Raw genomic sequence first — 9026 nt, 5'->3', positions numbered from 1 at the left:
ACATCAGGGTACTTGGGTGGGTCTTTCCTCGGTGCACAGAGGAATGGAATCATGAGGACTGACAGTGCTCAGCAGTACCCCTGACCCAGCACTTGATGCCCCAAAGATGCCAGGCAGCATAAGGTGTACGGGCAGGTGGGGCTGACATAAACTGTCCACATGCTTGTAGGCAATTTTGTCTGCAATGGAGGAACCAGATGTATTAACATGAGGTTTCTTGACACTGCCAGTTCCTTCTGCCTATCCCCAACTAGAAAGCACTGCTTAATTTTCACCAGGAAGGACTTCTCTCAGCTGAGCAAATGTTGGTGTCTGATCTTCAGACTGAAGGGAGACACATTCTAACCCTAGGACTGCAGAGGCCTTTCTGTTCGGTATTCCTCATGTCTGTATTCGATTTCACTATTTCTAAAGAAAACTTTGTATTTGCTAGAATTATTGACATCCTGTGAGAGTTTAAAGACGAAAATATAATTTCTTGTTTTCCGGCAAAGAATAGGATTAAATTCTTGATTATAATGTTGGAAACAGTGAACAAAAGAAAGCACAACCTTGTGATATTCATCACACTCATGCCTGTTTGTAGCTGACACTAGCTTTCTGTGAGACATGTCTATGATACTCTGCAGCCAGAGTAACTTCTCTTATATTCAAAGAAGGACCAAGTATACTGCTTTTGACCAACCACCCATCCTCCAAAAGCTGCTGAATAAATCTCTTTCTCAATTTGTGGGATCATATTACAAACTCCAATAGTCACCTCAGTGCCTATGGAGCACCCTGTAGCTCATGAGAGAGTGTTTCCCCCACAGTGCTAGATTCCTGTTTACTCTTTCTCTGAGGAAGCTGGGTCAACTGCAGCTAGAACTATGCCATTTCATAGATGTAATATTATATTCTCCTCTTCTGGTGCCTTTTGGCTAGCTACCACCTCATAGACACAGCATGCAATGCAGTAATTACTTAGTAAGTAATTGCCATTACTTAGAGGAGAGATTTGCAGACAAAGCAGGTCAGGGCTGTGCTGCTGTCACTGTAACTTCTTACTTTGCTATGTCTGGAGCCTGGGTTGGCAAAAAGGCTTTATAGGGTGAAACAAGGTTGGTATTGAATGTGCAGAAGATGCTTTTATCAAAATACTAAGCACGTGGGTTTTTTTTGTTTTTTTGTTTTTTTTTTTTTTTCTCTGCATTTTAGCCTTGTTTTTTAGAATGTGAGATTGTGTTAAATGTTTCATTAACATTTTCCTGTTTTCTACAAACAGGAAATCCCACTCTCGCCTGCAAACAAACAAACAAACAAAAATAGTAATATACCTATTTTGAAGTAACTGCTGCTCTCTGACTCATACTACCTTCCTCTTGGTACAAGAGCCTTAAGTCTGTCTGTGTTTGCTTCTTGCTCAAATACTGTCTTCTGAAGTTGCAGGAGATTTTGATGGAGCTCACTCCACACTGTTTCACTCTGTACTCATCGTCATTGCCACTGAAGCGACCAGTCTGTAGAGGAAAGCAAAGTGTATTTTGCTATTTTGTTGTGGCTATCTGCTCTTCACCAGTACACTAGAAATCAAAGTAATCCTGGTGATGATAAGCCAGCTGCATTCAAAGCATATGACACTACAGACACATCTACACACAGGTCCAAATCCACACTTTAAAAGGTTTAGGATGCTTTTTGCAGGAGTAATTTCAGTGTTAGCTGACTCCTGCTATGCTTTATTCTTAGAAACACACATTTTAAAAAAATAGTTTTTATTTCACAATTTTTAAAAGTTTAAGACCAAGACAGGTAATGTCATTTCCTGCCTCTCAAACACCCTGAATTCTCACCCAGATCCTGCATATCCAAGGAGCCACATAATTTCAGCTGGACTAAAACATTTGGATTTTTTGGAATAGAAAAAGTTGGGATAACAAGGCTTGTTTAAACTGACAGAGGGGGAGCTAAGGGGGAGGATGAGAGCAAGCTATAGCTACTTGGAGGGTGATTAGAAAGGTGACTCTCCTTAGTAGTGCCAGACAGCCAGATATGGGATGGGGCAGGAGCCATGTACCAGAGTGTGAGAGGTTTAGGCTGGACATCAGCAGAATAGTAGTGCAACTCGGGAACATGTTGCTGAGGGAGCAGAGGCTGCAGAGTCATGTCTGTGAAGGTTTTTGAGACTCTGCAGGGCAAAGCCATGTCTGAGCTGACCTGGTGTTTGTGGCAGCCCTGCTTTGTGGCAGGTCACTGGACCAGCTGTCCTCCAACCGACCATTCCAATCAGTGTTCTGATGAGTGTATGAAACTGCTTAGTGCCACAAGCAGAAACACAAAGATATTAAAGATGCCTTCAAAACTACTGATGACAGGAACATAATTAGCTGAGACATGGCCAGATGCTAGGCAAACAACACTCCATGCATCAGAAGCAAGTTAAAAAAAAATACTCAGTGAGGAATTCAACAGTCCGTTTATCTATTGAGGAGATTTTCTGGAGAAAGAGCAACAGGTTTTGGCTTAAGAAATCTTTTTGTCTTCACACATACATTGTAAATACATAACTACCCACAAAAGCGCTCAAAATACTCTTTTAAAATATTAATACTCACAAATTTTCCAAATCAAAACTGAAGATAGTTGGTAAATGTATTAAATTCCCTGTAGCAGAATAACTGGTATGTTCTGAAAAGAGGCTGCAACATCCTGTTTTTCCTTTCCAAAACCATAATTTCTTTTGTCCCCAAGATTATTCCAGTCTCTCTGGCAGTAATGAGCTTCAGAGGGCAAGTATGAAAAGCAGCATTTGCAATTGGCTACAGTGAACTGAGGAAGAGCTAAAATAGAATATTAAATAAAACTCAAGTGATTCACTTTAAGGAACAGAATTCCATATAATAAATACAATCTTCAGAATCAGGACTATAATTTACAGCATATTAATTGTTTTACTACTGTGCTTTTTGACTTAGTGTGCCTATAACATTAAGTATGACTATAGGTGGCATATGATATTTTCTTTGTGACATTACCACATCTCCCTATTGTAATGATTCCTGCCAGCTCGGAGTGTAAGTATTTATTGTTGTCCAATAGTTTTAAGAAGAAGGGAAAGACAGAGAGGTTCAGCTTCATAACACCTAACGAAAGGCACTTCACTGCAATGACTAAGAAAGGAGAAAAATTGCCTTAGGGTCTGTATAATCTCAATGGAGGGAGATAGGAACATCTCAGAAAATGACTCAGCCCATCTGGAAGGGGATTATGGTCACAAGCCAGCTTCTTTAATACATTTCAGTCAGGTGCTTAAATGCTAATCATATGAGTCTGAGCCTTGGGAAGGATACATGTGTTATTTATACTATTTAGAAGAAGGATTCACCATGCAAAATTTGTTTTGCTTACTTTCTGTTTGAATGATATCAGGAACGGACTAAAACAGACTCCCTAGACTTTTACCCTAGGCCTTCTGTTGTTCCACACCCTCACATACAAAAGATTACTTTAGTGGTGTCAATCCCTCCATTATTTTCAGAACACACTTGGGAACACATTGCACTGTCAGGATAATTATTCCTGGCTTCAAGCCTTGCTTGAGTGAAGGCAGGGGCTACCTGGAGATTTTCACTGCAAGCCTGTGTCTATTGTTTGCTCTGAAAGTGCCCACGTGTGCTAGAAAGAACATATTGTCCATGCTCTACATGGAACCAGACTGAGCAAACAAACTTGCAGGTCAGAGGAATGATGAATACACAAGGTAGTGAATAGCCACTGCTAGATAATATGCAATACAATATCATGGTTGTATAGTTTTTAAATATAATAGCTCACTGAGGAACACTGAGGTGTTAGATCACTTTAGCTTAACACTTTTCTATACTGATATATATAAGAAGTCTTATCCCTGCTTGTTTGGGACTATGCATTGCAGTTTATCCGATCTTTTTACACTGTGCCATTTGCTAAGTGTAGAGAATTGCCCTTTCAGGTAACTAACTGTGATTTCTCATAGATGCTGCCATGTGCTGCCCAAATGTGAGCAAGTGACTTCAGGCATTAGAGTGGTTTGACACCTGTGATTGGGGCAGTGAATAATGCTGAGACTCAGGGGCCCTGGGAGCATCCAGAGCTGCACATTAGGCAGGACTTTGGGACCTCTGCTTCTTTCAAGATCTGGAATACTTGCAGGTCCAGAACTTCAGGGTGAAAAGGAGTTAAACCTAGTTCGCTATTTTGGTCTCCATCTTCATTTGAGGAGGCTAATTTTTGCAGCAGCTGCAATGACCCCTGCATCCTGAGCAATTCATCAGAAGCAGCCCAGCTCAGATGCAATTTACCAGAACATCTAATCCAAATGGTCCCCATCTCTGCTGCCACCTCTTGTAGAGGTCCTTCAGATGTGAGTAAGGACATGTTTCCAGCAGGATTACTTGCTAAGCTAGTCTGCTTGCAGCTCCATCTTCCTTGGGCCCCAATGTCCATTGTGTGACCAGAAATGTGTTCACCATGGCATGTGTCCATGGTGATGTATCATGAGATAAATATACTTCCAGTCACACAGGCTGGGGAGAGCTCACTGTTCATCATTTAATAGGGAACACATACATACATTTTTGTTCATGTCTAGTCAACCAGATAAATCTGTATTTGTTTAGCAATGTCCAGCTCTCAAATGTCTCTACATATGCCAGCATGATGTGCTGGGACTTAAGAGCTAGCCACCACTACTCCTTACCTCAGGATCACAGAGCGAAGGCCTGGAAGAGCTCTCATGAAACCGTCTGGATTGTTTTAGCTAGAATGCAGCCAGAAGGTCAAAGGCAGGGAAGAGATTATTCCCCTTCATCAGGCACTTCTGAATTGCTTGTCCCCACTTCTCCAAGAAGGAGTACATCAAGATGGTTGTGGAATGCGAGGCATACGAAGAGAGGCTGAGGAAGTTGGGTTTGGTCAGCCTGCAGAAAAGAAGGCTAAGGAGACATATTATTGCTGTCTACAACAACTTAATGGGGATATGGATAAGAGAGAGACAGGGTCTCCTTGGAAGCAGAGGGGCACTGAACACAGTTGACCCACAGTAGGGTTAGCAACTCCTGGATCTTTCTGACGGAGACCACAGGCATAGTCATAGCTCCCATGGTGAGCTAAGGAAAAGAGGTGGGTAAGGGGATAGGGCACCACTTTTATCAGGCCACTGTCCTAGCTGGAAAAAGTGGACAAGTTCTTCCTAATAGGCATTTAGTCTGTCCTTGACCGTGTTTGTGTTAACTATGATTTGGCCATTTGTATTTCAGTTTTTGTTACATTAGGAATCAACAAGTTTTTATAAAACATGTCAAAAAAGCCACTGATAACTTAGTTTCATGGTAATATTAAGGGTCATGTGACTATATTCCTGTTTATAAAAATAACATTCATATAAACTAAAGGTGATTAAAATCAGCCTATGAAAACAATCAGTTTTTCCTTTCATTAGCAGACTCTGCAGTAGAGCAATACTGTTACTTGTGGTGCCTGAGCAGTGTATAATGCTCTGCGACACTTAACAACGTTACTTAGATCCTGAGATCAGTCAGCTCTTTAGAAGGAATCAGGATGAGGTACCACTCTTAAAAAGGTTTATATTTACACAAGGGGAAAAACATGCCTTTGGAGACCTATGGGTGTTGACAACCTACAAGGATTTCTCATTTATTAAAATGAATGAAAAATAGATTAAACCAATACAGTTCTGATCCAGTAGAGTGTGAGGCCTTTACCTTCTTCTGGCAGTGAAAGGGCGATGCTGTACACCTAGTCCTGATCTCCCCAAGTGCCTTGCAGTTAGTCCAGAACATAAAACTGAATTCCTGGTTCTACTGTAGACTTTTCCTGCCATATTGAACTCACCTCTAAGGCAATGTTCATGGAGAGTTTAGGCACCAGAGTGGCAGTCAGAGCTGACACCAATGTGTTAGGCCCTGACACTTTTCATAGGGTGATCCCTCAGGTAAACAGAGCCCTGTCTGGCATGGCCACCACCTGGGCAGGGCTCGGCAGCTCAGGACCTGGGCAGCTCAGGCTCTACAAAGTCAAAGTTTCTTTACTGTTCAGTCTGCCTGACCTGTTCAAAATACACCAAGCATATGCCTACTGGTATGAGACGTGGCAGCCTAACAAAGCTCCAGTTCTCTGCTGTGCTCCTAAGGGTTCCATGGGTTGGACTGACTTTGAGCATGGGCAGTGTCAGTGCATGTCTTTCCAAAACACACCTTGTAGATGAACTCACAGCAGCTCAGAATAAGATATATCAATGTCCCTAGTGGATCTAACCCACTCTGCTTTCCAGTCCTTCATCTGCAAAACTGGGAATGTAGTACATGCCTATTTCACATGGGCATCACAGGGATAAGTACATTCAAGACTAAGTGGAAAAGAAGCATGCATGTCCTCAAGGAAAACTGGCTGCCATTTATCAGCTATTTAATGAATGAACAATACAGAAAAGCCACATAATAAAATACAAGATGCAAAAAGGATTAAAAAGCTCAAAAACATACTCTATGTGAAACATTCTTGTTATTATTTTCTTTCTGTTGAAACTTCATATCTAGAAAACCTTTGTCTGTCTGTTCCACATACTTTACTAGATAATGTTCCTTACCCCGTGATACTGACTTTTGTAATGTTTTATTAGTTTCTAAAAAAAAAATTTAAAAAATCACAGATGACTTCTAACAATGATTCATGTTATTGTTATTGCTCATTATTATCATTTGTCATATGAGACAATGCCTGGTTGTGCATTTTTCCTCATTTAGAAGAGAAATCTGGCTTAGCTCTGAAGGCTCCAAATTCTGTTTATTATACTAGCTAAACCATGTTTATTACACTCTCATGTTTTTATATCCCTCCTGCTACCTTGTGCAAAACATACTTTTGCTCTGACTAAACTGTGAAAATTCTGCAAGGTTTTGCCCTCTCTGATCAAGCCATTGATCCAGCAAGTTCAACAGCCCCATGTGATGGGAGCCAGTTTCTGACCCAGCGGATTGTCCTCCACCTCTCACTCCCACACCTAATCCTGAGAGGCACTCCACGGGGAAGATGCCTTCATGAATTCCAGTCCTAATTTGTGATATTTCCTGAGTTTTAAGCTCTATTATTTCCTTAAAAAATGTGAGTTAGAAATGGTCATGTACCGCCTGTCTGTATGTTTGTTAGCATAATGGCATTTGATCAAGAGAAGCTGAAGGAGACATGTAATAGCTAAAAATAACAGTGATAAAGCAACAGTAATGACAACTCTATTTTAATGTTGCAAATGCAATGAATTTGTTCAGAACCTTGGCCAAGAGACTTTCCAGGCACTTAACTGAGCCTTTTGGATGCCTGAGCCACACTGACTCCACAGCTTGATGGCAAGAAATCTTCTAAGCAACTTTCTGAACACAAATAGCTATCAAATAAAGTCCCCTTATGGGAACTCAGTAACCGTTCATATCTCCTTGATTGTTGACCATATCTGAAAGACTAACAAGCTCCACCTTTTGGATTGGGTGTCTGGAAATGTGACTGTTCTCTCCTGAATTCTGCCATTGTATCTAATGAATTACCTGACTTTCCTCTACAAATCTTGCGCCGTCAGGATTGTCTGTGATTCAACAACCAATGGGATGTTGCTAGAAACACACTAATGGTTCATTGTGGCATGAAAACCTCCCAAACATTTTGCTTGGCTTTGCAGTGATGTCAATATTTATTGTCACTGTCACAGACCCTGAAAGATTACACAGACATGGCCAGGACGCTGCACTTGAGGTTCATATAGGGTTACATACAGCACTCTCCCTCTGCTTTTGAATTTAAGAGATATTGCATCAGAACTGGTGTCAGTGATATGGGTTTTTCAATCAGCCCAAACACTGTTGGGAAAGGAAGGGAATCAGTGACTGATGAATCTGGGCTCCTGCTTCTTGCTTCACAGACCCCGACTGGGTTTGAATCCCAGAAGACCGATGCTAACACTATAGTCCCACAACTCTCTTAAGTCAACATAAGCAAATGCTGATGCTAAAAGAGGCAGTGCCAACTTCCCACTGACACAATCACTGTTTTCACTCTCCTTGCTTCCCCAGTGACTGCAAATAGTCATAAATACTTACGGGAGGGGAAAGAAAAAAAAAAAAAAGAGGCTAGTTTTAACCAAGAGCGTTGCTTTGTTCCCACTCGCCATGTGGCTGCAGGAACATCTGGCAGAAGGGAGAGAGAGACGCAAATGGCAGTAATCAGGCAGAGAACTGGAAGGTAAGCCAGGACTGCTTATTCCAGTTTAAACTGATTGTGGAGCTAGTGAGTAACCTACAGCACTTGTACAATGTTCTCTCAGGGCTAAAAAGGAGTGGAGAATGGGTGTGCAAAAGCGGGAGGCAGACTTCCCTGGTTCAAGGAATCCTATCCGGATTAGGCAGATAAGATAAACCAATTTTCTGACTCCAAGAAAATGCTATCAGAAATGTTTAAGCTAGTCTAAACATAGCTAAAGTACTCTTAACTTACAAAGTGCTTCACATTATCCATGATGACATCCAAAATCAAGTATTTACAATTTCTAATGAAAGATAACCTACTCAAGTTGCTCTTTTAATTCAAAACTGTTGTCTCATCTTTTTCTGAAATGAAAATCACTTGCCTCATAAAAAGTTTTTATGTTTCAGAACAGTATATTGAGAATAATTTTTCTTAATAATGGCTCTTATAACAGCATTACTTAAAACAATTAAATCAATTAGTTCAATAAAATTCTTCAACTGAACTGCAATATTTTGGCACTGTGACTGATTGAGTTTACTGCCTTTCCAATTAATGAAAGATTGGTTCCTTTAGCAATTACACTCTGATTAGTCCTCAGCAAGAACATTTTCCATTACTCATCCCCCACTGCTATCAAAGGGCCTTTATTGCTGGATTTTCATTCTCTCTTTAATCCTAAATTAACAGAGTTTATCACAATCCTTGCTCAGTAGAGCTCTTGGAGAAAAATTGAATTTGAATTTTATCCATGC

The sequence above is a fragment of the Athene cunicularia genome (assembly GCF_003259725.1).
Source record: "Athene cunicularia isolate RWA chromosome 1 unlocalized genomic scaffold, athCun1 chr1_part2, whole genome shotgun sequence".
NCBI lineage: Eukaryota > Metazoa > Chordata > Aves > Strigiformes > Strigidae > Athene > Athene cunicularia.
This window is presented reverse-complemented; position numbering follows the sequence as displayed.